Source organism: Sus scrofa, chromosome 18, assembly GCF_054392235.1.
Source record: "Sus scrofa isolate SSC_HxYL_T2T_F1_AM1 chromosome 18, Sscrofa_HxYL_maternal_Yorkshire_Landrace_v2.0, whole genome shotgun sequence".
NCBI classification, from domain to species: domain Eukaryota; kingdom Metazoa; phylum Chordata; class Mammalia; order Artiodactyla; family Suidae; genus Sus; species Sus scrofa.
In genome coordinates, this window is record NC_139400.1 from 60,918,362 (window position 1) to 60,940,224 (window position 21,863).

General features: G+C 46.3%; 1 long non-coding RNA gene across 2 annotated transcripts in view; it reads left to right on the forward strand.

Moving 5' to 3' along the window:
• Positions 1 to 307: 307 nt before the first annotated feature.
• LOC146395096 (uncharacterized) overlaps positions 308 to 21,863 on the forward strand; it is a 75,207-nt gene continuing 53,651 nt past the window's right edge. Inside the window, exon 1 of one of the 2 annotated variants that reach the window (XR_014834355.1) lies at positions 308 to 510. This is a non-coding gene — a long non-coding RNA (uncharacterized LOC146395096). The remainder of the gene's footprint in view (positions 511 to 21,863) is intronic. The other variant, XR_014834356.1, reaches the window with a different exon arrangement.

A 21,863-nucleotide genomic window follows, 5' to 3' on the forward strand; every position in this document is an offset into this window, starting at 1 on the left:
CAAGGCCTTACGGTCAAGGTGAGCTTCCCAGGCAGTAAATGCAGACAGGACGTGCCTGGGGTGAGGCAAGCCGGGCTGGCATGTCCACTCTGCCACGTGTTCCTAGGCGAGCCATGTCCCTGCTGTACCACACAGGCGGAAACATAGGGCCCTGGAGCTGCCGTGGGGACTGACTCCAAAGGGGCCAGTTTCTTTCCTGTTAATTCCCAGGCTGTGCTCCTGATTCTGCCCGAGGCTGCCCCACTCATTGACGGGAATGGAGTGCCCTCCAGGAGAAAGTCAGATCCTTTGCGTTTTTATTTTTTAGGATTCTTCTCTATTTGGACCCACTAATAATTCACCATAAAGCGGAACAAAGTGTCTACACCCTTTCATATGCCAAAGGGTTTAGTGGAAATCCCCAAAGGCATTTGCAGAAGCTGAGGCGGATCCTAAACACACAGAACATCCCAACTTTTTAGAAACACCGTGATTGAAGATTGTTGGATTGTTGTTCTCTTCCAAGAAAAGGTAATTTATTTTTGATTATGATTAGGATGGGAGACCTGGATTAACATTTAAGCGTGTAGCAGACGTGGCAAAGTGAGTGCCCTTATAAGATCTCTGGCTGTATCTGCTGCCTTAAAACAGAAAGGGGTTAAGGAGGCATCCAGCCACTTTTACGCATTAAAAAAGGCATGGCCTTAGTATGATAATCTCTAGATTCATTCATGTGGCTGAAAATAGCATTATTTCATTCTTTTTTCAGACAGGGAAAGACAAATATGATATTACTGGTATGTGGAATTTAAAAAAGGATACAAATGAACTTACTGGCAGAACAGAAACAGACTCACAGCCTTTGAAAACAAACATGGTTATCACCAAATGGGACAGGTGGGTGGAGAGGGATGGACTCGGGATTTGGGACTGGCATAGGCACGCTCGGGTACATGGAAAGACTGGCCAAAGGGCACCTGCTGTGCAGCACAGGGTCCTCTACTAGCATTTGGTGATAATGCGGGAAAAGAATCTGAAAGAGAATGGATGTGTATACATTTATAACTGAATCACTTTGTTGTACAGAGGAAATTATCACAACATTGTAAATCAACTGTATTTCACTAAAAATTTTAAAAACGGGAAAAAAAAAAAAAGGCATGGCTTGTTTTAACCTGTACTGGCCACACGGGGGAGCTTTAGGCCTTTTCGGCCTGGTCTAGTCGCCCGCCTAACAACCAATGGACGCAGCTCCAGCGCCAGAACCAAGTTTCAACCAAGTGGGGGACCCCTTTTCTGAAAAGACCCCCAAGTCTGATCATTTGAGGTGGTCTGTGTCTCTAAAATTTGTGTCAATGTAAAGACACACGGGACGCCAACGCAGACATTGCCAGGTGGCCTCATGGAAGTCTCCTGAGGGTAACGGGTCCTCTTTGAAGCTGGAGAAAATGGAATTTGCAAATGAGGCCTAGACTGCATGTGTTCTCTTTTATAGGATCAGTAAATATCGTCTGTTGCCGAGTTTGGAAGGGGACAACGAGCTGTTTTAGAGGGGTTCTCGAGCTCTTTGAAAACCTTTTTGTTATTGAAATTTTCAAACCTATAGGGAGAAAATAGTACCTGACCCTGCTGGATCATTATTTATTCGTGCATATCGTCCACAACTGTAATTATCATACCTGGGCAAGCTTGTTTCAACTATACTTTCTTCAGTGTTATTGAACCCAAACCTTCTCCTTGCATCTGAATACTTGATTATGTACTTAAGAGAGGCATAATACTCTTATCCTATACGAGCCAAGTGATTAGCATTAATCCCTTAATATTCCTGGATATCACATATTTAGTCGGCGTTCACAGTTTCCTGGCTGTTTTGTAAGCTTTTATTTTTCTGGCTGCCCTGCGGCATATGGCGTTCCCAGGCCAGGGGTCAGCTCTGAGCCTCAGGGGTCGAACATGCATCCTGGCGCTGCAGAGAGGCGGCAGATCCCTTTGAGCCACAGCAGGAATTCCTTGTACATTTTTTTTTTTTTTTAGAGTTTGTTTTCATCACAACCGAGATTTAGATCATACATCGTGGTATATTGATGTTTCTCTTATGTCGCTTGTGATCCAGATATTCTTTCTGCTGCTGTTGAATAAACGGGAGGCTTTGGCCCTGGAGGAGTTCCCTCAGTTTTGATTTTACTGTTGGCTTCTGGTAGTATTGTTTGGCATGTTTTCCTATCCCTGTAATTCCTGTTGGGAGTTTAGAGTTATAGGCTTGGTGAAGTGCAAATTATCTATCTGATCATGGCCCGGATTCATTAACACGGAGCAGGTGCAAAATAGCGGTACGCCACAGTTCTTTTTCTGTGTATGAGCGGGAAATACTTCTGTAAAGAGACTGTGCCCTCATCATGGATGGCTTTGGTTCAGATCATGCAGAACAGACCGGGTAAGTGGTGGATTTCTCTTTGTGTATCAGTTTTCTCAAGACTATATGTTGATTCCTTGGTGTCCAACAAAGGTGACCAGTAAGGCTTAGGTTGTTGCATCACTGCGAACGATGGCTTTTTAAAGCATATTTGATGTTTCAATTCATTGCAGTTATTATCTTTGCCACGTGGGGGCTCATTCAAGTTGACTTCTGAGTCCTTCTGTCAGAATCCCCGTAGTGACCAAGTACGTTTTTGCTCTTTGATAAGACACGATGTCTCCTGGTTCCTTGCGTGAGACGTGATGTTTAAGGAGCGTAAGCTGGGTGTGCCAGACTTCTTATGCTTGTCCTCTCCTTAGAGTCATGACGGGCAGAGGACCAGGCATCACCCACCCACTTGAGATGGCGAGATGCGGCAGCAGTATGCCTTGTGCTGTCCTGACCATCTTTTTCTTTACACAGACAGCTAATGCTGCTGCGACAGTGTGGTCAGCAAGGGGCTGGGCACTGCTGCTGGTCAGCTCAGCCCAGGTAGCAGGTACTTGTTTCCTCCTGGAACCTAAGGGGAGACCCTCTCTACCACGGATGGTGGGAAGAAGCAAGGCTGTCAGGCTCACCAAAAACCCAAGTCCAAGTCATGGGCAGCCACCTACTTGCTCTGTGCTCTGTGCCACAGCCAAGTTACTTAAACTCTGGCGCCTCAGTCTCTTAATCTGTAAAATGGAATGAATAATCTATCAAACACATTTTTAAATGGAGATTAAAGTGGATGATGTTTTCCAGCTTGATGACAACCTGTAAAAGAGCCGAGCCCAGGACCAGATACGCACGATCACCTTACATCCTAAAATGGTAAATTGGGGATGATCTCTTTAGCCCTAGGTAGTATTTAGATACTCCTAATTAAATCAAGCATCATGCTTCTGCGCAAATAAACAAACCTCAAGGAAGAAGTCCGAACAAGGAAGCAGGTGAGCTGTTTGCTGGCTTGGTTTTATCCGTTAGAGTAAATTCTAGGAGTTCCCATTGTGGCTCATTGGAAACAAATCTGACTGGCATCCATGAGGACGCAGGTTGAATCCCTGGCTTCACTCAGTGGGTTAAGGATCTGGCATTCCTGTGAGCTGTGGGGTAGGTCGCAGACGTGGCTGGGATCTGGTGTTGCTGTGGCTGTGATGTAGGCCAGTGGCTACAGCTCTGTTTGGACCCCTAACCTGGGAAACCTCCATATGCCTCAGGTGTGGCCCTAAAAAGACAAAAAAAAAAAAAAAAGATTAAAATCTAAAATACTTTCTGTCTTTAGATAAATTTGTTAAGGTGAGCACCTTCCCACTTCTCATCTATCAATAAAATGGGGGCAAGCGTATCCTAAACTTCGATTTACGAAGTCAATCAGGACCCCATTTCAGAAGCATTAAGCTAAAAAGGCCCCGCCCAGATGGAAAGACACCGCAGACCTCCTGGTCCCCCAGGGTCTCCAACGTGCTGCCATCTTTGTTCCTTGTGGTCACGCTTATTCCTTTCTGGGGAGGTACCTTATTCACTCCTGTTTTCCCTCCTCGGGTTGGCCCAGGCCAGTGATTCCTTCCTTTCCAAAGTCCTGTTCTTTGACTCTATTTCTCACACTCATAAAAATCCACAGATACTGGAGTTCCCGTCATGGCACAGCAGAAACGAATCTGACTAGGAACTTCCATGAGGTTGCAGGTTCGATCCCTGGCCTCACTCAGCGGGTTAAGGATCTGGCCTTGCTGTGAGCTGTGGTGTAGGTCGCAGACATGGCTTTTTTGATGTTTTAGTGCTAGTTGTTTCTTTAGGTTATAGAATGATGGATTTTGACTAGATCTTACCAATCATCTGCTCTGGTGTCCTTCAATTTTTTTTTAACAAATGGTAGTATGCATTTTTTGAAGGAAAACACACTCCAGTCTCTAGAGCAGCTACAAATACAAGTGCTCTGGTTGGTGTGCGACTGGAAGGTCCCGTAAGCCCAACCTCGACTTTCCTTCAACCCAAGAGACTAGTCTCTGAAACCCTAGGCTTCTGCAAAGGAGTTTGCAAATCACTGATTTGCTTCTAGCATGGTCTTACCTCTTTAGTTGGTGGTATCCTGCTAAATCCTTGTCGAGGGAACTTGCTGACCTGTGGAATCATAGCCCCTGTGACGGGAAGGAGCAAAGCACTATGATGCCTGCCAAGGACCCCTCACAAAACCCCTTTGGGCAGGAAGGCAAAGAGTGGTTTTGCAGACGTGTGTGTGTGTGTGGGGGGGGTGACGGTGCTGGGACTGTTTCTGCTGAGATGTCACCTTTCTCTTATAAGACAGCCTTTTCCACTACTGAACAGTACACCTAACATTGGTATCTAAACATTTACTGCACAAAGTTGAAAACAATGAAGGGCGTAATGACTCACAAGACAAAAGGACCGCAGGGTCTCTTTAAGTGGCATCTTCTTCAAAGCTTATGTGCGGATCATTAAATCCTTAATAGAGGGAGAAAGACATAATTGATATGTTCTGAGCCACTGGCGTTTAAGTGGCAGTCAGATATAAAAACAAAGCGAATCTGAAGTTACACGGATTTACATGTCTGATGTTGAAGTATTGCCTTTATCTGGCCAGGGAGCAAAGAGTGAAACCGTGCAATTTAATATCTAGAGAGCTGCCCATTAAAAGGTGTCTCTCGCATCCATATGCACCTGCTGGTATTGCCTATGCAGGGTATTTCAATGTGCACCCCAGCCTCCCGAGGAATCTTGTTAAAATGCACATGCAGATTCCAGCCCTGGGGAGGAGATGGGGCATCTTCGTTTCTGACGAACTCCCAGGTGATACCAAGGGTGTTGCTTTCTGGACCACACTTTGAGGGATGAGAGTCTAGGGAACCTTTCAACAGTAAGAGAGTCAACGTTTCTTCCGTCATTCCTCTCTTGGAACAAATCAGGACCACATTTTTTTTTTTTTCCCCATGCAGGTAATAGCATTCACAAATTAGAATCATTCACTCTTTGAGTGAATATTATGCATGGTATTAAACAGATACTACTTACTAACTGATCAATAAACTAACCAAGCAGACACCCCGGGAAGTTTTCCTGCTCCTTTTAATGCGCTCGTGCTTGTCTTCAAATCCCACTTTCATAACTTGTCATCTCTTCACCTCCTCACGTGGGTTAAACACAAGCAACCCGCAGAGCACATGCTGAGGACAGTGTGTGGTGCTGGGGTTTCTCAAGCTTTGGGACTGGGTTGGCCTTTGCTGTGAAGGGTCATCTTCTAGGGTGTTTAGGAGCATCCTTGGCCTCTGCTCACTAGATGGCAGTAATATTCCACCTCCCCCCAGCTGAGCCTGTTGATGGCAAGTCCAAAATGACCCCTTGGCAGGCGGGGAATTGAGAACCACTGCCCTAGACCGTAGGGGGATTGGGGAACAAAGAGAAAAGACTTGAGCGCCTCAAGGAAGAGAACAACATTTTTTTGCATATGGAAGTGGGCCAGGGATCGGACTCACACCACAGCAGCCACCTGAACTGCTGCAGGGACAATGCCAGATCCTTAACCCAGATCTCTTGCTGTGCCACAAGAGAACTCTGAAAGCAACATTTTTGGTTTTCGGTTTTTTTTGTCTTTTTAGGGCTACACCTGCGGCATGTGGAGGTTCCCAGCTAGGGGTCTAATCGGAGCTGTAGCTGCTGGCCTACACCACCGCCACAGCAATGCCAGATCCTTAGCCCACTGAGCGAGGCCAGGGATCAAACCTGCAACCTCATGGTTCCCAGTTAGATTCGTTTCCGCTGCGCCACAACAGGAACGCCTGAAAGCAACATTTTTGATTCTCAGCCTCAGCATCAACATGGTCAGGACCGGATGCTGGGCTGCTTCAGCCTGAGGACTTGGCTGCACCTTTCAAACTTTGTATGGATGTGTCCCACCGGGACCAGGCAAATTGCTTGCTGAGCCCTACTTGCAAGGGCATTCAGGCAATGCAGTGCTTAGCTTTCCCCTCTGCTGTCGCTAGAAGACTTTGGAATGAATGAAGAGAGTACCTGTCCACAGCTCCACCCTTCCTTAAGCCTCAGGCTTCCCAGGTAGTAAACACACCTGGAGAAACTAAACTTCAGCAAAACCCAAAGGCCCATGAGGATTTTTTTAAACAGCGGGGCCATTCTCCTGAATAGCTTTAACCCGATTGTTTGCTTTCCTCTACCAACATATTTATGGTTCAGTAAGATTAATGTAAGCAGAGAAATATACGAGGCCTATACAAGACACCTCTCCCCAGGCCTGTCTTATGGCTGATTGTTCATGGTTACAGAATGGGCAGGTGCTTCATCAACAGAGTGGCCCTGCGTCCTAGGACTGCAGGAAGATGAACAGTTGCACCTGCTGCTCATAGAAACGCCTCTGTGCCAGGGGCTATTTTAAGGGCTTTTTTTTTTTTTTTTCCTGTATTAACTTATTTAAACCTCACAAGAATCCCCCAAGAGTAGCTTTTACACAGGAGAAAACTAAGGCCCTGAGGCCTAAAGTGTCTTTTGCCCAAGGTCACCCAACCAAGAAATCTCAGGGCTGGGATTCCAACTCATGGAAATCTGGTTGCAAAAGCTGTTTTGTATAACTACACAAGAACTGGGATCCAATCTAATCCTATTTGATGCAGTCTTATTATTTATAAAGGTAATGTGGTCCTAACAGGGAGATTATGAAAAAACAAGCACCAAGTACATCAGTTCAAGGTCTTTAACAGCTTGTGAAAAGACATTTAAATATTGTATGCAGGGAAGAGGTGGATAATTCAGCTAAGTGATAAAGCAGCATGAATGAGAGTAGCAGATTTTCACTGAGAAGAATTCAGTTGGATGTAACCTGACTCTAAGAGACATAGGCTTCCTGTCACGCCAACCCCTTAACTATGCTACGAAGTCCCTGTTATAGTCTGTACATACGGTTAAAGATGGCTAGAATTTAGTCAACTTCTTGCCTGATACCCACAGAAACCTGCAAATCCCCAACTGCAAATCATTGAAGAAACAGCAAAAAGCTTCTCGGTGTAACTAACAGGAAGGCAGATGGATTTAACAAAAGGCAGAGGCAACCCATACTCCATCCCTAAATTAGGAGCCTAAGTTTCTCAATATGAAATTTTAAAAAAATCAAATGGACTATTTCGATCCATAATATATTTCAACACTTTTGCATTTCATTTTTGCTCTCTTCTTTCAGAAAATTTTGAGTGAGTTTCCCCTTTCAAAAATCAAAACAGTCAAGCAACTCTTAAAAGCAATTATGACTTTGATGTGTTTCACAATAGACTATTTAGGGCTGGCTGTAAATACTTCTCGGACATTTCCTAATTTACTTATGCAAAGGAAGGCCTTCAACTTTGCAAACTTCAATCACGGGGACAGGACCAGATCAATATATTGCTCATGAAAAATTCAGAGTAAGACTATTCACTTGGATTGGAATGTCATCTTTTTTTAAAATAATTGATTCGTATTTATTTTATAGATTCTAACCGTAGAACTTGTTTTTATGAGCAAAACAAGCACATGCATTCATTGGAAGAAACTAAATGATATAATTAAAATGCCGATATGAGTACTCTTGTTATAAAGATTAACGTAATTACGGATTCATCTGTACAAAAACGTGCCTCTTGAACCTGAAAATTCATGTCTTCCATGCATTTGCCTGTAGGTTTCTTTCCCAGAGTCAGGGCTGCTCTTGGTCTGGGCTTTAGCGGGGGTGGGGGTGGGTGGTGTGTTGAACACCTCGAGTCTTCTGCCCCATCTGGGTTTTGGAGTCTTCCTCTTTAAAGGGAGATTAAAGACGACCTCGAAAGGATGTCCTGGCCTTCACAGGATATTGTTCTCGGTTTAAAACCTGATTTACTATTCAGGGATTGTCCTTGGTGGTGGTAAAAGCAGTGGAAAAACTGCAATGACTCCATTCAAGGCCATCTGAGCAGCCACCCTCGGGGCATCTAGACCTTTCCTCAGAGCAATGCTACCTAACCCGGATAAGAGGTCGAGCCTTCGTTTTCTGTCCGTGAGATGGCAGGATTCATTGTTTCTCACAGGATTCAGGGATCAGGAAATTAGCACTCCCAGCACAGCGCTGGGCACCGCGGCAACACACAGAGCTCCGGCTGATCATCAATACCAGGACAGCGCATCCTGGCTCAGCGAGCCTGCAAGGTGATCAGGGGCTCGGTTAGCAACGTCCTGGCCCTCCCTTCCAGAGGTCTTGCCCCACCTGGGGTTGTCACCCCCTCTCAACTGCTCTCTGGATTAGATGCTCACTCTCTTGGGTCCATTTCTTCCCTGGCTGCTCCCACCCCCTTCGTAGAGAATCTTGTGGCTTCTCTCTCGTACTCGAAGCATCGTTTTGGACAACGGTCCCCGGTCACTATAACTGCCCGTAACTGCATCATCCAGGGCACTTAGGAAATCCAAGGTCCTCAGCTTCAGCTAAGACTTGGGCCAGGTTCTTCTATTAACAAACGCTTCTTACTTTATTTTTTAAGTTAAATTTTTACTTTTTAAATTGAAATAGAGCTCATCGACAATGCTGTGTTCGTTCCAGGCGTACAACACGGAATCCATACATCCATATAGCCATTCTTTTTCGGGTTCTTTCCCGAAATATTGAGGAGAATCCCCGTGCTCTTGTGGGGTGTCTGCTTTCCATACGGGAGTGTGTACATTTCACAAGCTCTTGAGCTGGTTGTTAGCGCCCCAAACGTCAAGATTCAATGCTCTTAGGCACGAATGATTTCTCAATTTTCAATGTTAAAAAAATTACCTAAAAGGGATACCTGGCTTAAAAAAAAAGTGGAGCTTACATTTCGTATTTCAGACATTGAGAGGAAAGCCGGAGAGGGAGGAGAGTGTTTGAGATACTTGTTGGATCTCTGGAAATTCTACCCAAGTCGTTATTCACCTTCTCCGCCGACTTGCAAAACTGTTTCGCTAGACTCTGCAGTGATCCCTGGCGCCCTCCTCCCCCAACGAGCCGCTTCTGAGGTTAGCGTGACCTCTTTAAAAATGAGTTACTCAAAGTGACAAATATTTCAAAAGGCATAATTCAAACTCTTCGGGCAGGGATGGGGTGTGGAGTAATTACCAGACTGAATCCTGTTGTTTTTTCTCTTTTTTTGGGGGGGGGGGGCATATCTGGGGCATATGGAAGTTCCCAGACTAAGGGTGGAATCAGAGCTGCAGCTGCCGGCCTACACCACACCTCATGGCAATGCTGGTTCTTTAACCCACTGAGCAAGGCCAGGGATCGAATCTGAATCCTCATGGATGCTAGGTGGGTTTGTTACCACTGAGCCACTATGGGAACTCATAAATCCTAATTTTTAATTGGAGCATGCTAACTTTAAAGTTTTGGGAAATAAGGTGCTCAGTTGTGTGTGTGTCTGTGTGCATGTGTGTATGAGGGATTGGTGTGAATATGAGTGTGTGATACGTGGGACTGTGCGCCTACTGTATGTGGGGTGTGTATGTGGCTCCGTATGTGCGTGTGTGTGGGGAGCATGTTTTGACTTCTGCTGAAACAGCAGTTCAGGTGATGGAAGCCTCCTGTTCAACCATAAGACAGATTGTTTTCGTCTAAATCCCTTGGACGTGGCCGGAGCGCCGAGCCAGGATCACTCTCCCCACTGCGATAAACGCTGTAAGGCTAACAGATTCCTGAAATGAACTTTAGCTTGGGCTCCTATTTATTCCAAGTTCCCAAGAAAATTACTGGAGAACATAATCCGTGCTCCAAACACCTCAGCTGATGTATGTTGTAGGATGGAAGAGATGATTTGAGTGTTAAATCTGTGAAAATACTGTATCGTCTTTTTTTTTTTTAAGATTTTTTGGAAGCCGCTCTGGCTACATCCGTAGCATTGACCAAAGTGCACTTGCTTCTTTTTCCTTTGGCTTTTCTCTCTGATCCATCGCGGTCGCTCCGGGAATTGCTAATCCAAGCGCACACTTGCTGTCCTAACGAGCCCGCGGACCAGAGCGGACCCTCCAGGTGGAACGGAAGGGCGTCTCAGCGAAGGATGCGGAGCCTCGGGCCAGCAGAGGGCGCTTTCTATCCAAATTGGAAGGGCCTCGGGCCGTGCAGCCTGGATTCCTAGTCTCTCCTTTTTATGAAACCAACTCACAGATTTCAAAACCAGTCTTAGGGTTACCATAGGGGAAGCCGTCGGCGGGGGGAAGGGAGGATGGGAGCAACATACTCAATACTGTATAAAATAGACAATTAACAGGGACCTACCGTATGGTGCAGGAAGGCCCACTCAATACCTTTAATAACCTACGTGGAAGAAAAGAGCGGGTTATAGATCCATATATATCCATATTCAGATATATTCATCCATACATATCCATCCATATCCACGGATATATCCAAATATATGTATAAAACTGATTCCCTTTCTGTACTCCTGAAGGCAGTACAACATTGTGAGTCAACTTCGCTCCGAGAACATTTTTTTTCTTTTCTTAGGGCCGCACCCGTGGCACATGGAGGTTCCCAGAATAGGGGTCGAATCCGAGCTGCAGCTGCCAGCCCACACCACAGCCACAACAACTCAGAATCTGAGCTGTGTCTGTGACCTGCACCACAGCTCGTGGCAACGCCAGATCCTTAACCCACTGAGCAAGGCCAGGGATTGAACCCACAACCTCATGGTTCCTAGTCGGATTCATGTCTGTTGTGCCGCAACGGGAACCCCCCTTTTTTAAATAACATTTTTTTAAAATTAAAACTTCAGAAGAAATTTTCAGGCAGCCTCGCTGAACTTGAAACCCCAGCGTGTCTTGGCGCCTGTGTAGTTCCAGAGCCGAGGCCTGTGTGCGAAGCTTCTCCGGGCCCGTCCATGTGGCGGGTTGACGGAGGGAGAGCTCCCAGGACCGTCCCTGTGCTGGCTTCAGGTGAGCCTTCCGAATCCTGTTTCACGTCCTGCCCTCGTCATAAACCCGCAATGTGCGGTTGGACTCTCCATGAACTTTCTCGTTCCTTGTTCCTTCATTTATAAAACGAGCCCACGACAGCCCTGTGGTAAGATAAACAGTGAGCTCAGCTGTATAATACGACTCAGGGCTAGAGCGAAAACCAGGCTCAAAGGAAGCTGGACAGAGATGGGGATGGGGTGGGGGGCCTTGATCTGCCCCCATCTGAGGGGGCAGGACAGCTTCTGGGATGGGAGGGAGGTTTTCGCCTGGCAGCTGGCCCGGGACTTGGGATCCAGCCTATTGTCGTCCAGGACCTTGGGTTCCTGCAGCCTCGTGTGTGTGAGTTGAAGGAGCCACAGGTTTTGACGGCCGGGGGAAAATGAGCTCTCTGATGTGGCTGGTGCGCACCCCCCACGTCCTCCCATGGGCACCATGTCAACCTTTCTCTCCTCTGACTCCATCTGCAGAATTCTCTTGCTTTCTGGGTTCATTCGTTCCACAAGCACTTTCGAGTTCTTCCTGAGTATCAGTTACTGGGCTACCTGGTGGGGCTGTCACCACCAGACGTGACTGCCTCTGCACAGCTGACAAAGAAAGCTGGGGTGGCTGCAGCCTGCCCGACCTTCCTCTGCGCTCTCCCGCTTCCACGGCCATGGCTGTGGGGTTCTGCCCGAATCTCCATGCCGCACCTTGATGCCTACTCTTCCATTTATTTTCCACGATGCCATTTCATGCAATTCATGGAGTATTCCTGACTCTTTGCCTTGCAGGCCCGTGTGTGGTTTGCACATCGTCTGAGCCCTTCGGTCTTGGGGGGAGCCGTGTGACTAGTCCTGGCCAGACCTGTGAGTGCCGTGGGTTTTGCTTCTAGGTCAGAGCATTTGTTATGGGTTCCAGGCCCTCCAAACAAGAGTTCTGGAGAAGGGGTGTCAGCTGCTCCTCAGCCTGGTGTCCTAAGTGACCGTGATGAGCAGAGCCGCCCACTGACACTCAAGGACCACATGTTGGGAGTGAGAAAAAAACAACCCCTGGGCTGTTTCTCAACCAAGATCCTATCCCAACTGATGTCTCTCTTGCAGAAGAAGCAAGTTGGGTTCCTGTTTTCCCAGGGCTCATCAACGGGATAAATTCATTTATCTAGTCATTAATTCACGCATGGGTATCGGGCACCTCCTGGTGTGTCAGATGCATTTCAGGGGATGCAGTGTGAACACAAAGCTTGCAACTGGCCCCTCACAGGAGCGCACCTTCTGGTGGCGAAGAAGCAGCTCACCATAACCTCCAGATAACAACAGAAACACAAAGCCTGTTGGGCTTTTCAGTGAACAAGACTGTTGCTGAGAACTCCTGGCGTCTCAGAGTGTTGAGCTCAAGATGCGTGGATGACAACACCCGCGGCCCCTGAACTGTCGTCCGAGTGGACTGTGTTCAAAAGAAATCTCACAAAAGACTAGGTCCCCCAGAGAACGGGAACGTGCTGGGTGCTACTGACCGGTGCTTCCGGTGGCAGGTCAGGTGAGGAACCCCCCCGCCAGCACCCCAAATCGGTCTCATGAATTCCAAGACTGAGGAGATTCGCCCCGTTCCCCCGCCTCCCCACCCCTGCTCCCACTCACCTCCATCTAGCCTCTTCTTCTGCCACGTGGGCGGGGTCAGGAGTTGGTAGGAAACAGAAACAGAGTCTATGGGGGGGGGTCCCTCCCCTTCCTTCAGACCAAAGGGGAGAGTCAGGCTCGCAGAGAACGATCGTTGCTGTTGTTTAGAATCACCTGCAGGCGGAATCCTAACCCTCTGCTGTGTCCCAGTCTCGGCGACCTTGGCAGGTTATCTACCCTCTTGGAGCCTCAATTCGCTCCTCTAACATGGGGATGCTGGCGACCTTTGGGTATCCCTGTGAAGGTGGGAAGCCATGGGAAGCAGTGGGAACGGCGCCCGAGCCCACACAAAGCACTCACTGTAAGCCATTGTTTTAGGAAGGTAGAGGGTTTTTCTCTTGTTTCCTTTCTTACGTTTTCATTCAAAAAGATGCGTGCACCCTTATATTCATTGCAGCACTATTCACAATAGCCAAGACATGGAAATAACCCAAATGTCCACTGACAGATGAATAGATTAAGAAGATGTGGTACATAGACACAATGGAGTATTACTCGGCCACAAAAAAGAACAAAATAATGCCATTTGGAGCAACATGGATGTAACTAGAGATTCTCATACTGAGTGAAGTAAGTCAGAAAGAGAAAGACAAATACTATATGATGTCACCTAAATGTGGACTATGCACAAACAAACCTATCTCACAAAATAGAAAAAGACTTCCAGACATAGAGAACAGACTTGTGGCTGCCACAGGGGAAAGGGGAAGAGGTAGGATGGACTGGGAGTTTGAGGTTGTAGGTGCAAACTATTACATTGAGAATGGATAAGCAAGGAGGTCCTGCTGTTCCTGACACATGGGACGATACCCAGTCTCTTGGGATAGACCATAATGGAAGATACTGTGAGGAAAAAAAACGTATATATGCACATGCGTGGGTCACTATGCTGTACCGTAGAAATGGACTCAACACTGTAAACAACTATACCCTGAAAAAAAATTTGAAAATAGCTTTATTGAGGTAAATTGACCTACTGTGCACATCGGAGGTGTACAGTTTCATGGGTGTTGACACAGGTGTGTGTGTTGACGTGGGTGTCAGTGTTGACACAGGTGTACACTCACGGAGCCATCACCACAGTGAAGTAAGCGAGTGGGTTCATCTGCCCCAGTCTTCCTCTCTAGACGTTTGCCCCTCGGTACGTGACTCCCCTGGTCCCACAGCACTCCTGAGGAGGATGGCGGCGAGGTACTCGTGTTGGGACTCCCCCAAATGAGAAAGATGCTCATGGCCCACAGAGTGCTAGCTCCTTCTTATTAGGTCATTGCGGTTCTTTCTTGAGATAGCTGCTTTTACTGAACTTCAACTTTTCCATTTCCAACAAAGAAACATCTGCAAGGGCGATGTCTGATTGAGCACAGAAGGAGTGAGCCTTTAAATACCTGGATCGAGGGTTCTGAATGCCAAGTTCTGGGTTGTATTTGCAACTCACGAATTAAGACCTACCTCTTATGAGCATGACTCAGTGCATGAGTTGGCACCTGAGGGAGCTTAACATCTAGTACGAGGATTTAGACCTATTTAGTGGCTGTGGACTCCTAGGAAGTGACATAGCCTAGAAGCAACTGCCCACCTATGCTGCTGAACCTGTGGTTGGCCCTTTCTCGAGAACTCAGATTGGTTCTTGTTTATTTGGTGTGGGAGAGACCTGAGGCTTCAAGTCCTTATGCAAGCATCCACCTGATTAGAGTTGATGGTAGTTTATGCATGAAAGCAACCTGGACCATCCGATTTTTCCTTTTGAAGTGTTGGTTAAAGAATGATGGTACTTCTTCCTTCTTTTACATGTGCCTTGAGACCATGTGTAGGTGTTGGCCTTGGGTATTTCACATGATGCAGAATCGTCTAAATCAATCATAAGATATGCTAAATCAAATCAATGCTTTTTGTTGTCACTCTAATGGAGTTTTGGACATTATTGCTCTAATGCCCTTAGAATAACGGAGTAAAAAATAAAAAACCCTTTTTCGGTCCAACTACGGCCAGTTAACTTCCTTGCATAAAGATGTAGGTTCTTTTTTTTTATTGGGCTATAAAACTATTTCAAGCAAATGGAAACCAAATGTATACCTTAAAAGCGCATGTGTATTTTCAAATGTGTACATCGGTGGTTCACGCCTTGGGCTCTGGAGCAAAGAGCAGCCAAGTCTTTGTCTTTGCTTTGTGCCTTGACCAGGGAATCAAATACATAGCTGTTGAGAACACGCTTGTGTCATTACATCAAATAAATCCTGTATTAAAATAGCCCCAAGCATTTTGAACAGAACCATTCAATTGTTTGGCTAAAAGCTACCAAATAATAAATACTGGATCATTAAGCGCCAAATACTTACTATGGGAGGGAACATTTCTTTATAGAGATTAATCTTATTTTTAATAGTCCTGAAATTTGAATATCTCTGATTTCTTGAAGTCTGTTGAGCAAGGGCCTGTGAGTCTCTAAATCACCAACGCTAACGAAGCTTAATTCTCTAAAATGACAATTCCTACTTCAAATTAAAAGGAGCATACCACAAAAGTCTGTGGGGAACGAAATGGATGATAATCTGACTGGAAGAACTAGCAATCGAGGAAAACCATTAGATGCTACAGATGCATACCCATGGTCAAACCACAGCCCCAAGCTCAGATCTCCAACTTATAAGGCTAAATTTAGTTCACGGCGAGCATCAGATAGTAACAAATATTTTATTGCCAAAATTGAGAAAAGTGGTATTCTGTGGAAAATGTTTTGAAGACAGTATCTTTAGTTCCCGTGTATATTAGTCCTTGAGCCCTCTCTGCTCTATTTTACAACACCGGATTCACAAAATATTATCTTCTTGGCAAGCTAGGCCACTGTGGCACACACGGTGCAATCAATAAACAAGCAATTAAATGCCCTGTTCGAGGGAAGCAGGCCTGGCCACAGTCCAGCAAGAGCCTTCCCTGTCCTCTGTATTTACAGGACTTCTCATTACTCTTCTTCACATGAGGCTTAATAAAGGCTAAAAGAGGTGCCAAAGAACGGATTTGTTGAATTCTCGACGCCTGTTTTTCTCGCCACTAAAGCATCAGTTCTGATTCAGGAAGAATACTGACTCCAGCAGGACCCCGAGCTGGAAGTAGCATTCGGTGGGGGCGAGTTCAAGGGCGCAGATGTGATCTTTAAACAACAGAAAATCAGATGAGCTGAAGTTGGACCAAACCAGATGTAGAGCCTCCAAGCTCCACCAAATGAGCTGTCAAGAAGCAGTTGTTCTGCTGAGGCAGAGTGATCCAAAAGTTATCCATTTGATGGCGAATTTAATAGGACTTTCCCAGCCTACTCCATGCATCATGTTGAGTGAACATCCCTTCCCCTGGCGATGAGGAAATCATCTCAGCATGGGCGCCGTAAAGGGATGCCAAGAAGACGCCCGTCTGCCAGAGCCTCACAGACGCAGCATCTCGACAGTCCGAGGTCTGGGGCGGGGGACCCTCATGACCCAGGCTCCTCCCCCCCGTTCATCAGTTCACTCAGAGGTGGCACAATTCAAGGGAAGTGATGCTGTCCCCAGATCTGAATGTTTTCCCAGTGGCGTCCACTCCACCCCTTTCTTGGTATGACTGTACCTAGGGAACCAAATGTGTTTTCAAGGGATCGCTCACTAAGCCTCAGAATGGTACAGATGCTTTGAGGACTCTGTCCTACGGAGCCTTGTGAATTGCTCCCTCCGCCACCATAGCCTGCAGCTTTCTGGGGAACAGCCTGGGAGGCCCCAAGGTCTGTCTCAGTTGACTGTCTTGTGGACTTGAGTTGTAACACCACTGACACAACTTTCCCTGTGTCCTTCCATACGGTCCGTGAAGAAAGCCCACAGGCCTGCCTGGCCCCTCTGGAGTTTTTTTTTTAGTTCAGTTTGTTTTTATGGCATGTCTTGGTGGGTGTCTGTTTGGGTTCATCTTGTTAGGGGCCCTCCATGCTTCCCATACCTGATATCTCTTTCCTTCTTCAGTTTGGGAAGTTTACAGCCATGATTTCATCAAATGTAGTTTTTTCTTGCTTTTTTTTTGGAGGGGGGGCTGCACCCACAGCATGTGGAAGTTCCCAGGCTAGGAGTTGAGTAGGAGCTGCTGGCATACGCCACAGCCACAGCAGTTCCAGATCTGAGCCCTGTCTGCAACCTATACCACAGCTCACGGCAGGGAACGAACCCGCATCCTCATGGCTACTAGTTGGGTTCATTTCCATTGAGGCACAATGGGAACGCCCGCATCGAATGTACTTTCAACCTCCGTTTTTCTCTTTTCTCCTTCTGGGACCCCTGCAACATGAATGTTGCTCCTTTAAACTGTTCTCTTTATTTTTTTTTCTCTTTTCTGCTCTGACTGGGTGATTTCCTTATTACTTACACCTTCTTCTGTGTCACCTAGTCTGCTTTTAATTCCTTCTAGTATGTTTTTCATGTCAGTTACTGTATTCTTCAGTTCTGTTTCTTTTTTATATTTTCTATTTTCCTTATTGAAATTCTCACTTTGCTCATCTATTCTCTTCCCTAATTCAGTTAGCATTCTTATTACTAATACTTTGATTTTTTTTATGTGGTAAATTGTTTTTTCTGCATTATCAGTTGTTCCCCCCCACCACCAGGGGTTTATACTTTCTTTTTCAATAAAATTAATACCTCTGTCTTTTCGTTTTCTTAACTTTTTTTTGTCTGTATAAAATTAGGTGGGGAGTTCCCTGGTGGCCTAAAGGAAGAAAGAAGGAAAGAAATTAGGTAGAAAAGGCCTTATTGTGATCTTGAAGTGTTGTCCTTACGTGGAGGGTGGGGAGTCCCCATACAGCCTGTGTGTGCCCCGTGCCTTTGATGAGAGAGCTGGATTTGTTGTGAACACAAGTTAGGTCTTTCCCCAGGGTGTGCTGGCAGCTATCACCTTGATAGTAGGTGAGGTGGGTCTGGCGATGGAGGGGTTAGGGCCAGAGCCAGGTGTGAGCTGGGGCCTCTCTGTTCAGTGGCCATCACTGCCCTCTTTGGGGATGGGATGGTTCCAAGCTGCTTGAGTAGAAGCCCTGAGGGTGGGGTCTGAGCTAGCCAAGTGTGTGTCCCACCCCCCGGCATAAGCACCCTTGCCCCATAGGGGAGCGGTGTTGGAGCAAGAGGGGCTGGTGCAGGCACTTGGCACAGGTCTGGGAGTGGGCTGTGGTGGTCCAGCTGCAGTCAGAGACTCAGATGGCTCCTGATGCTCTGCCGGTTTAAGTATGGGTAATGGTTGCCTCCGTCCTACTCTGATGCCACTTCAGGTCTGAGCCACCTTTGAGCCTTACACCTGAGTTTTCTCCTTGGTGGCTGCACTGGGAAGCAGGTGGGGCTGGGGAGGGTGCTGCGTTCAGGCTGGGCATGTGCAGTAGCGGTTGGGGGAAGCTGGCCAGCAACCTATGTGGTTTCAGTGCTCCCTCTGACCTGTTGTAGGAATAAGCAAGCAGGTGTGCACTCTCCTTGCAAGTAGACTCCTGATCATCCCACCAGCCCTCCAACCCAACCTAGGGAACTTGTCTGCCCAGGGTTGAACCCCAGGGCTGGGGTGCCCAATCTGTGGCTTGAACCTCTCTCCCCAGCAGGTTCTCTGCCCTTGTAATCTCCTCCTCCTCCTCTTCCTCTCCCAGGGGCACAGGTCCTGACCAGATTCCTTCTGTCGCCCCCCTACCTGGTTCTCTGTGGATCTTTCTTACATCCTTGCTTTTACAGGACGCTTTCTGCCAGTTTTTCTACCGTTAGTTTTTCGTGAACAATGTTCCACACACAGATATATTTTTGAAGTGTTCTTGGTGAATTCTATGTCCTCCTACTCTGTCATCTTGAGTTAATAATTTTTATGAATTCTCTCACTCTGGCCCTCCTGTTCTGGATATGTCCATGCATTATTTTGTTAATGTGAGGTTTTAAATTTATTTTTACATTTTTTTTCCTTAGGGATAGTCCCAGTCAAGAGATACTGAAGGTCACCTGACTGTATCCAAAAGTGATTTTGTGCAGAAGATTAGAACCCAGGCTCTGCTGGAAGAAACTCTAGTAGGAAATAGGATAGCAGGCTACAATAGGAAGGTTCAAATTTTGCTGCCAAAGGGGTGATAAGTGGAAAGAGCAGAGATAAAAAGAAACTAAATGCTACCAAAGCTTAATATCCCATAGGAATACCTGGCTGAAATTCAGGCTTGATCTCTAGGTAAAATTGCAAGATTTAGCATATAAAAACACAAGATTTCAACTGTTTCATGTGACAGTCCATATATTAAAAAACTCATTGTTTAGCTCAAATTTGAATGTACCTGGGACTCCTCTTCTAAATTCTAGAGATAAGGTTGTTGCTGTGGGGGAGGGTTAAATTAGGAGTTTGAGATTAGTGCATATAAAGTACTGTATATAAACCAGATAAACAACAAGGTCCTATTATATAGCACAGAGAACTATATTCAAATATGTTCACTATCCTATAATAAACCACAGTAGAAACAGCCCAGCTTTGGAGTGCGTGTGTGTGTGTGTGTGTGTGTGTGTGTGTGTTGCATATGGGACTCTGTGTGTGTGTGTAGGGCATGCAGGTTGGGGAGGAAGAAGTGGGGAGAGAGAGGTTTCTTGAGGTTTCTCCCTTGAGGGATCATGCACACCCACATAAAATCCAAATATAATAAATTTTGGAATGCAACACAGATTATCCATCTAGCTGCAGAGGTGGAAGGCTGCCTTCAGACATGGAAAATGACAGATAATTACCCAGTCTTTTGACAGCATGTCTGCTACCTAATAATTCAAACTACTGGTATGAAGAAGAAAGCCAAGAATCTTGATGAAGTTGGAAGAGGAGCCTAACAATTTGCCTCCACCTTCTGCATTGGCGTCTATTCTTCTATATTTAGCTGCAAGAGTGATGAAAGGTGGCCACGCAGAGAACAGCTCAGAGGCTTAGGAGGGCTGCAGGTTTACCTTTCAGTTCACGTGTGGGGTCTTTTTCTGCAAATGGTCTTTGGTAAGACCCCAAAGAATAACAGAATAAGAGCAGTCCTTCCATTTGCAGAGTGCTTCAGAAGTTAGAAGAGACCTCACTTCTTTCTTAGAACAACCCTATGGGGAGGCCAGGTGGGCACTGTTGTTTCTTTTTTTATAGGTGAGGACCCTAATGGCCCCCAGTTCAGCTCATAACAATTCATGTCCCTGATGCCTTGTCCACACCTCCTGTTTTTAAATTAAAATTCAGTACTCCTTTTCTTTTTTCTTTTTTTTTTGGTCTTTTTGCCATTTATTGGGCCGCTCTCATGGCATATGGAGTTCCTAGGCTAGGGGTCGAATCGGAGCTGTAGCCGCCGGCCTACGCCAGAGCCACAGCAACGCGGGATCCGAGCCGTGTCTGCAACCTACACCACAGCTCACGGCAACGCCGGATCTTTAACCCACTGAGCAAGGCCAGGGATTGAACCTGCAACCTCATGGTTCCTAGTGGGATTCGTTAACCACTGTGCCACGACGGGAACTCCCAGTACTCCTTTTCTATTCATGGGGTTGGGGTTTTACTCAGGGGCCCTCAAGATAGTGCACGAGCCACTGTATTTGGAGTAATTCGGTCTTTGCAGGTTGAGTTCACAAACTCCTCTTTCATCCAAAGGAATTTTCGAGGAAAGAGTTACACAGGAAGATGTCTCGAATCTTCACTCTTGCATTTACTCACACATTCTTTATCAGCTTCCTTTCCTACATACGATCTGACTTAACACACTTTGGAATGATGCCTAAGTGACTATTGTCAGCATCATCAACCTTGTCAAGAACTGGAGCCCATCTGGAACCACCAATGCACTGCGACGTTCCCATCTCGTTCGTTATCTAGTTAAGGTCCCCAGACTGAAATGTGTCATTAAACTGTATGATGAACATTCTTCAGATGTATTTTCGATAATTGTTAAAGTGTAAATGTGCAAGTGTGTGCATATGTGTTCACGCGTGTGTGTGTGCACACACACGTTCCTGAGTTACTTAGGCATGTTGAATAGGGGCTTATAACACAGGTTTCATGGTACCGGAAAACTAAAAATGTTTTCCTGGGTCCCAGCTGAGCCCCTCTAGAATAATGTGTAACTGAAACTCAGTGCCTTATAATTTCCCTCATGGGAAAACCACATAATTATTCAAGAAACTAGAAGGAATGTATGAAAATTCTTTCAAAACCATTTTTATTGAGTTTTTTATACTAAGTATCAAAGTCCTTTCCCCCTTCTTGGTTGAGATGAATATAAACAATAATACCCAGACGGATTTCTCTTTTTTGCAATTGATGACATCGCCATCTCTGGGGCAGAAGGAAAGAGAAAAGTTTCCTAAATTCTTCTCCACACCATTTCCCTTCACATGGTTTGAATGAGCTGAAGCTGGTCTTCTCAATGCTTTGAGAAACAGCCAAGACTTTTGGGAAAGTCATCAGGCATCACTGCTGGGGATGCGGCTGCATTTGGGCAGCGAAGCATCCCCAAGGTCACGTTCAGCCTCTCGGGCCTCATCATTTATTGGAGGTGAAATCAGTGAAGAACGGGGGACTCCCTTTAATCCTCCCTTTCCCAGGACTCGGAGGACAGCCTTGAACCACCCAGGGCTCGCAGGCAGTTCTGAGGAAATCCCCCCCCATCCGTGGGTGAGAAGAGGGAGAACTTAATGAGGATAAAGCATGGCAGGGTCTGGAGCCAGTCATGGAACCTCTGGTCCAGGGTCTGCCTGCGCTTTGTTCTTTCTCACCGACTTGCTTTTACGGCTCGTCATCTGAAGTTCTCTTCCTCTCATCCCTCCTCCTGCTGCCAGCTTGTGATGCTCTCTCTGCAAGTCCTGGGGACCAAGCGT